Below are 8,659 nucleotides of genomic sequence, written 5' to 3' on the forward strand. Positions count from 1 at the left end.
AAAGAATGATACATTATGGAAAACTCACTAACTCAATAACCAGAGCACAGCAAGAGACAAAAAGCAAACAAGCTAAAAAAAAAAACTCTCAAAGAAACCAAAATAAATGCTATCAAATTCTTTAACAAAAGAGTATACACTTTAGTCCTTTAAACCGCATTTCCTTTACATAGTTGTAACAAGCTGGTTATCTAATCAAAAGTAAATTACAAAGCATGTTAAAAGTAACAATATTAGAAATAAAGGTACTGCTAAAGACTTTCAGAGCTGCCTGAAGAAATAAGTAATAATTTCAATTTTTAGGAAACAAAACAATATACCAATATAGACTATTAGTAAAGCAAGCAAACTTACACATCTCAACAGGTACCTTTACTTTAGTAACACATGCAATTATGCTGTCTTAATGATAACAGTTACGAAGAAAAGGTTAATTTCTAACACTATTTAAGGGTATGCCTGACTTATTTTCATCCAAAGAGGCTTAAAAACAAAGCAAAGTGTATTGCCTAAATAGATAGAATTTATTTCCAAAATTTTCTTCTGAAAAACATTCCATTTATCTCCTTTGCTTTGCTATATAACATTTTACTTTTATTCTTGGCTAGAACTGATATCTAGAGACCATAAGGTTGAGAAATAAGAACATGGCAATTACCTCAGAAACAAAATTGTTTAGTTTGACGATGGAATGTGAAAAAATTCTGATTACATGCAAATTAGAATGTTTACTTTAGTTAAAATACATTTGCAGATGTTCACATAACATCTCTGGAACACTAGTAAGAGGAAAATGTTTTCCATCAGGTACAAAGATAATTCTAAAAGAATAAAAGATAGTTTCAGTAATACTCTCTAGGCAAACTGGGATTTAAGAACAGCTACACTCTCTTTACACAGCATTTAATTTAGCAACTTTCTGATTCTTTTTTTTTTGTTTTTTGGAGGCAGAGTTTCACTCTTGTTGCCAAGGCTAGAGTACAATGGCGTGATCTTGGCTTACCGCAACCTCCGCCTCCTGGGTTCAAGTGATTTTCCTGCCTCAGCCTCCCAAGTAGCTGGGACTACAGGCGCCCACTACCACGCCCAACTAATTTTGTATTTTTTTCTAAGTAGAGACGGGGCTTCACCATGTTAGTCAGGTTGGTCTTCAACTCCCAACCTCAGGTGATTCGCTCACCTCGGCCTCCCAAAGTGCTGGGATTATAGGTGTGAGCCACTGCACCCAGCCGATTTATTTTCTTTGAGCCTATTTAATAAACATTTGCTTCCAAAAAATTTTAAAAAATAGAAAATCTATCTTTAGAGCTTTCATAAAGTCAGACCAGGTCAAATTAAATCATTTTTTATACTTTGTATCAAAACTGAAAAAAAAAAAAAAAGAGTGGATTAAATGACTGTTGATGCCTATTTATATTTGGCTGACTTTTTAAAAACTAATGGGGTAAAAACAAAATCAGCAAGACTCCTAGATGTCTATTTCATAGTATGTAAAGTAAGTCAAATATAGAAGAAATGAGAGAAATAGGAAGTCACCTTTAGAACACCACCTTAGTGAATTTTACTGACAAGATCCACAGATAAATGCTAAAAGGAAAGTTTAAAGAGAAAAAAGATATTTCCATAGTCTCAAAGTATCTCTCCAAAGGTAGCTATTAATTATAAAGAGGAAAATAGTAACTTTATAGTACAGAAATCTGGCAGATACCACCTTATCCAGATGATCAAACCTAACACCAATATTAGTAAGATGTCAACATCGTATACCCACTGTATGATGCCCTCAGAGGAACCCAACATTACTTCCACAGATTTCTCATCAAAAATGCACAAGCTTGGTCAGGCATGAAGGCTCACATCTGTAATCTCAGCAATTGGGGAGGTCAAGGTGGGCAGATCACTTCAGCCCAGAAGTTTGAGACCAGTCTGGGCAACATGGCAAAACTACATCTCTACAAAAAATACAAAAATAAGCCAGGCATGGTGGCATGTGCCTGTAGCCTCAGCAACTCAGGAGGCTGAGATGGGAGGATTACTCAGGTCCAGGAGGTCGAGGCTACAGTGAGCCGTAATTAGACCACTACACTCCAGCCTGGGTGACAGTGCAAGACCTTGGCTCAAAACAAAACAAAACAAAACAAAAAACCATAACCTTAATCTAATCATGAGAAACATCAGACCAACCCAATTTGAAGGACTTCTTATAAATCACCAACCAGTTCTCAAAAAGTGTCATGAAAGACAAGGACAGACTGTCAGATTGCAGGAGACTCAGGAGATACAACAAAATTCAGTGTGGAGTCCTACATTCAATTCTACAACAGGAAAATTCCAATTCTAGTGGAAAACTGGTGAAATCAGAACATAGTTCGTAGTTTATAGTATTGTATCAGTTTTACTTTGTTTAGTTTTCACAAATGGTATTCTGGTTTTGCAAGATGCTAACATTTGGGGAATCTGGGTAAAGGGTACGCAGAAACTTTCTGGACTACTTTTGCAAGTTTCAAAATTACATCCAAATAGAAAGTTAAAAGTTACGACGTTTTAGTCATCATCTTCATCTACATGAGGCGATTCTACAATACTCTAAATTCCCTAAATTTTTGTGCATACGTTACAGATTAATGATCAGGGAGAAGTGAGCAGCTTAAAAATGGATAGAGCAACTGGCCAAATATGTAGCCATATGACACCATCAAAGGAAATGTACCAGATGTTTTCCAACAGCTCTGCATACAGAGGAACCTAGCTCAGCAGGGATCCCACTGTAAAAAGAAACCAGAGACACCAACTCTGGTTTCAACCACAACATAAAGAATGACCTACAAATACCTATTGTCTAGTGAGAATCTTATTTCCATTACTGTTTTTGAATCCTCTCAAGAAAGCATACCTAGTATCCCCCAGAATTTGGTGTCCCTGTGCATGTGTACCTTAACTCATACAGGCCTACACGAATGCTTACTAAGAGTTAGCACCTGGAAATAAATGTCTCCTTAATTAATTAATTTCAGTCCAGGAAGGTACCAATAAATCTATCATTAAAAGTTGCTAAATTTAGTTTTTCCTCAATATAAAATATGTACTTTCTAATCATCAATTCCATTTTAATCAAATTATCTTATTATTAAGAATCGTTACGAAACAATAGCCCCCTCATAGAAGTTTAAACATTGCTGTAGAATTAGAATTCCTAGGATAACCTTGGTTAGCTTGTATATTTGTTTTCGAGGAAGAGTTGGCTGTTTCCCTCCTCTATTTTTGTCCTCTCTCGGGAAGTTTATGGTATAACTAGATAAATTTCAGAAATAATCATGGCCATTTTCTACTATACCTTCACTAAAAAAAATTACATTTCATTTTTTGTATATACTCAGGAAACCCTTGAAAAACAAAATATCTAGCTTTATCCTTGGCTACCTTTCATTTTATCAGTGAAATTATTTTGTATGTTTGTCCATAGTCTCACTCTGGATTCTGAATAGAAGCTTGGCCTCTCTAAAAATCGTTATTCTAATTTCAACCATTTAACAGAACTGATCATTTATAATTACTTTATTCTCTTTCTTCCTTTACAATAGGATGTGGATATACAATTTTGTGAAAAAAAGAATTAGTTCTCTTCTTCCCAACAAATACTTATGACTTGTGAGTCTCTTCGCTGCATGAATAAATTTTGCAGTGGTTTGAATCCCCCATGATCTAGAAATGCACTGTAGACACCAAGTAGGACTCCCTGCCACTGTTAAGCATATAAAGGTGCTAAACCCAGAAGGTACTTGGTGTTCCTCATCAGGAATAGGCCTAAACTGCCCAGAAACGCAAGCTGAGTATGTTTTTTGTTGTTATTGTAATATCAAATTAGTTGACCAAAATGGAAGATCAGTGAGAATGAAATATGTTTGCTAAAACTTCCTCTGAGGGAATGATGCTCTTGCTTTAAACTGCTGAAAAGTTTGTGTGCCTATTAGTGACAGAAAGATGTTGTATCTTCATGGTTTTCTTGCCTTTTAGCTCCAAAGAAACAAATTAAAATTCGTGTTACAAGTATGCCATGCTACTGAAAAGTCATAGCCAAAATAGACTTTGTGGAGTCCTTGAAATTAATTCCTAAGAAAACTTTAAAAGATAAAAGTAATATGAGAAAATATAATTAATTATGAGAATTAACAAGCAAGTCTATCCATCCTCACACTCTATTAGAATCAAGGAATATGGTGACAGAAATTGAATAAAAAAATAGGAAATAATTCTTAAAGAAACAGGAGGTGTGGGAAGGAATCCTAAAGGCTCAAAAGGAAATATGTGTAACAGTATTTTAAATGCCACAGCAGATTGCCCCATGCAAATTAAAAGGGCAAAAACAGAACAGGACAAGATGGACAAAGGATAATCTATTTGTTAAAAATCAACGTATCAACTTATATATTCTGAATATTGATTTTAAAAAAAGAACTTAAATCTGAGGATTCCTTACTGTCAATATATCCCAACCTAGAATCTTTTAGGTACACGTAACTCCCTCTAAAGCCAGTGCATTTATATGACTTCAGGTGGTTTCATTCATTATGCTCCACACACAGTTTTAACTAATTTATAAAATGAGGTAAGAATGAATGATTCCTTTGATTCTTCGGAATTGCAAGATCGGAGCTATAAAACTCAGATATTTGAGTTTTAAATGTCCCTTTTTTTTTCTTGACAAACAAGGCTTTCTTAACCTTGTTTTGTTTGTCCACTTCTGATAGTGATGCAAGTACCAAAACTGTTTGACTCTCCTCTTTACAGCAACAACACCTGATTAAAAGTGATAACAGTAGGAATACAGCTAACATATCTGGTGCTTCCTTTGCCTTAGTCAATATCCTAAGCAGCGGAAGTAAATTGCCCAAGGCCACACTGTAGTAACTGGTGTAGAGTCAGGGTCTGCCAATGTGACCTCAAGCCTGAGTAACTGACAAGTACATGGAAAACATAATAAAATTAGTAAAATAAAAGAAAATGAGCAGGCCCTAAAGAAATTGCTTCAGTGTTGAAGGGCAACAGGGAGAGCATGGCAAACAAGCACAGCAGCCCCCATGATGGAGCAGCCTTGGCTCAGCTTCAGCTAGGGATGGCAGGCAACAGGGCAGGCCTGAGATGCTGCGTCCTTCAATCTTTTTTTTTTTTAATGGTTAGCTAAAAATCTAGATTTACATCTGAAGCCTCTTGATGTAGAAATATTGTCACTTATTTCATCTTTTTTCTCAAAGTCTTGCTGGTTTGAAAGGTAAAGGACCACATTCTTGGGGCAGGGACTATGTCCCATTTATCTTTGTAACCCAAATGTCTAACACGTTGCTGGCACATAGTAGGCACAAACAGGCTGAGGCTGGCAGTTAAAAATCCCACCATTTTATCTTGGCTATTTTGTAATCTTGGCAGGAATTCATTAATGTATTCAACAAATATTTATTGGGCTACTACGATGTACCAGATACTGCTCTGGGGATATAATAGTGGAAAAAAATGACCAAATAGAAAGATATTATATTCTATTTTACTGGGAAAAGGCTAGGAAAAAAACCCTTAAAAACATATAAACTCAAGTGTAGTAGAGGTCTAGAAAACAAAAAAGAATGGTTTGCTTTGAGAACCTATGCCACCAAGAGCTGAAAAATAATGATAATTAGATACAAAAGTCCACGCTTTCTAGTGCCATTCTGGTCATTGCTCCACAAATAGGTTACAAATGTGTAAGCAATTTAAAGGAAAGGGTATTCTTGAAAGAGAGAGTGCTTTCTTCAGAAGTAGAACAATATGATCTTGCTTCTTGGCTTGAAAGGAAGTATTGATCGTTAGTTAGTGAGTCAAAGGTTAATAACTTGGGCCTGATTATTTCTGTTGTCAGACTTACGATTAATGGTGTCCTCTGGCTCTTTGTAAATACAGGAACCTCTTTTTGATTGCTTTTTTACTAGGAACCAAGGAATTAAGCTATTCTCTTGTGACTGGGTTGCAGAGGGCCGGGGGGCCTGCAGCAGAGGGACAATGGTACCAAGGCTCCCAGAGAGTGCAGGGCAGTCACCAAAAATGCAAACTTGGAACAACGTGAATCTAATTGGCAACCTTAAGGTGAAATACTAGCTCTGACATGTAACGCTTGCTCTCAAGTATTATCATTCCACAAGACCACATGCTCGGTTAATAGAACTTCTGCTTCTAGTTTGCTTTGGAAACGGATGTAGTTTCAAATCGCCCAAATGGCACAATCTGGCTGGCGCTCTGAGACAGCTGCTGGGAATTATAGACAGGACAGCTACACTAGAATCGTTTAAGAAATGGACAAACTTGGCCCATGCTTTTCATCAACACACACACACACACAGACACACACACACACACATATATATATATATTTAGTTAGTCATAATCTGAGTACTTACAGCCAATGATTATGTTTAGAAAAGAAAATACCCTAAAGACAAATGCCAGTTTATATTTTCAAGGAGCCTTTAAAAGTATATGCACAACTCCTAAAGCTGGAAAAAAATGTTATTTTCCCACTGTCTTTATATAAAAGTGAGATTTCACTCAACCTGCTGTTTTTGAAAGAAACAACATTTTCTTTGTTAGCCAAGTCCAACATAGATCTCTTGCCAGTGTAGTTTGTTCTTCCCATGGATACTAGCCAAAAAGTATTCCTTGAAATAAAGTCACAATCTGTTAATTAGGAAATCAATTAAAATCACAATCAATTAAATTAGGAAACAGAAGCAATCATTATCACGTAACTAAAGTTAAAAGTATGAGAAAAAAGAAATGATTAAAAATAAACATGATGAAAACACATCACTCAAATCGCCCACTTGTAAAGAAAAGCACTCATCAATGGATCAGATAGTCACATTTACACAAATAAAACTTTCCCCAAATATGTATCAAATATCAAACCATTTCACTCATCACCATACTTTTGTCTACCCACTTAACCATTTTTGTTTTAGTTAAGGAGAGTCTCATTGGCCTTGATCTTGCATCAAATGGATGATCACTGACACAGTAATTTAACATAGATCCCTGATTAAATCTGAAATAAACAGGACGAGATGCTTATAGGCTTCTTTTGACCAAAAGGAAATATAATTGCATTGACAGCATAGAGTTGACATTAGCAGTAATCAAATAATGACACCAATGCATTTATACAATTGAAAGGTTTTAACATGTAGAAATAAAATTGTCTTTTAAAGTCTACTGAGGTGTACTTTTTTGAGAATTTCTCAACCTACATTTTAAATCAGGCATGCAGTTACTGAACAAGCTCTCAAAAGGAGTATTCTGAGGATTTAGGGTTATGTATTTTAATGTTTTCTTTTCATGTGCTGCTTGTGTTTCATTTGGAATATTTTTTAATTTCCCGAGATTTTATAGGCAACTTTGGCCGAAATGAGGTGTATATATATATACATGACTTATCCTGAAATCGTATCAAGAATGCAATCCCGCTGCTAATCTCTGCTAGCCAACGACTTCACCCCAGGCTGGTGCAGCCTTCGAGCGTTTCCCACCTCCAGTCAAAGACAATGCAAAGAACCCCAGGCTCACTCATCTAGTCCACCAAAACTTGAAACAACAAACTGCGCCCAGGCAGAAGGCGCAGCTGCACGGCGAACCCCCCAAGCCCGGCGCGACTGCGCCGCCCTGGCGGGAGCGGCTCCGGGTACCTGCTGAGCGGGTGGCTGGCGGCGGCCCGGGGCGCGCAGCGCGACTCTGCGTTGGGGGGCTGGGCGCGGGCGTACGAGTGGTAGGCGGTCAGCACCACGCCGCCCGAGTCCTCCACCTCCATCGTCAGCCGCGCATGTCTCGGCGCCGGCCCCAGAACAAAGACCGGGACCAGCATGGACCGGCGGGCCGGGAGGCTGTCAGCAGCTGGGCGGCGGGGCCGGAGGTGCGACCAGCCGCTCTCTCCCGCGGCTGTCAGTGGCCCCTGGGCAGGCCCGCCCCGCCCCGCCCCGGGCGCGCGAATTCGCAGACGCTGGGAACCACGCCCACGGGCTGGAGTAGGGGCGGGCATTGTGTGTGTGTGTGTGTGTGTGTGTGTGTGTGTGTGTGTGCGCGCGCGTCTGTGCTTGCATGTGTGCCTGTGTGTGAGTGCTTGTTTGTGTGCCTGTGTGTGCGCGCGTCTGTGTGTGCCTGTGTCTGTGTGTGCGTGTGTGTGCCTGTTTGTGTGCCTGTGTATGTCTGCACGCCTGTGTGTGCCTGTGTGTGCGTTTGTGCCTGTGTGCGCGCGCCTTTGTGTGTCCGTGTGTGCGCTTTTGTGTCCGTGTGTGTGTGTCTGTGTGTGTAAGCCTTTGTGTGTCCATGTTTGTTCCTGTGTGCGCGTTTGTGCCTCTGTGTGCGCGCCCGTGTGTACGTGTGTGTCCGTGTGTCTGTGTGCGCGCGCCTTTGTGTGTCCGTGTGTGTGCCTGTGTGTGTGCGCCTGTGTGTGCGTGTGCGCGCATGTGTCGGGAGTGCGGGGGGAGGTGTGATCCCCGCTTCTAGGAAACTGGAAACCGGCCGGGATCCTTTGGGGCTCCTGCTAGCGGCTCTAGTAAAGTTTGTTTTTCATTGTTTCTTTTTTTTTCCTTTTCTCACTCCCCCTCCCAGCCCGCTTCCAACTGGAGGCTTATCCTGTGGC

At 39.4% G+C, this 8,659-nt stretch overlaps 1 pseudogene across 1 annotated transcript in view; it reads right to left on the reverse strand.

Moving 5' to 3' along the window:
- Positions 1 to 8,056, reverse strand: part of LOC105531779 — a 146,403-nt pseudogene extending 138,347 nt beyond the window's left edge. The window contains exon 1 of the transcript XR_001004854.1: positions 7,707 to 8,056. The product of XR_001004854.1 is annotated as a rho GTPase-activating protein 28 pseudogene (transcript). The remainder of the gene's footprint in view (positions 1 to 7,706) is intronic.
- Between the last annotated feature and the right edge of the window lie 603 nt (positions 8,057 to 8,659).

This window comes from Mandrillus leucophaeus, unplaced genomic scaffold, assembly GCF_000951045.1.
Source record: "Mandrillus leucophaeus isolate KB7577 unplaced genomic scaffold, Mleu.le_1.0 Scaffold903, whole genome shotgun sequence".
In the NCBI taxonomy this organism is placed as follows: domain Eukaryota; kingdom Metazoa; phylum Chordata; class Mammalia; order Primates; family Cercopithecidae; genus Mandrillus; species Mandrillus leucophaeus.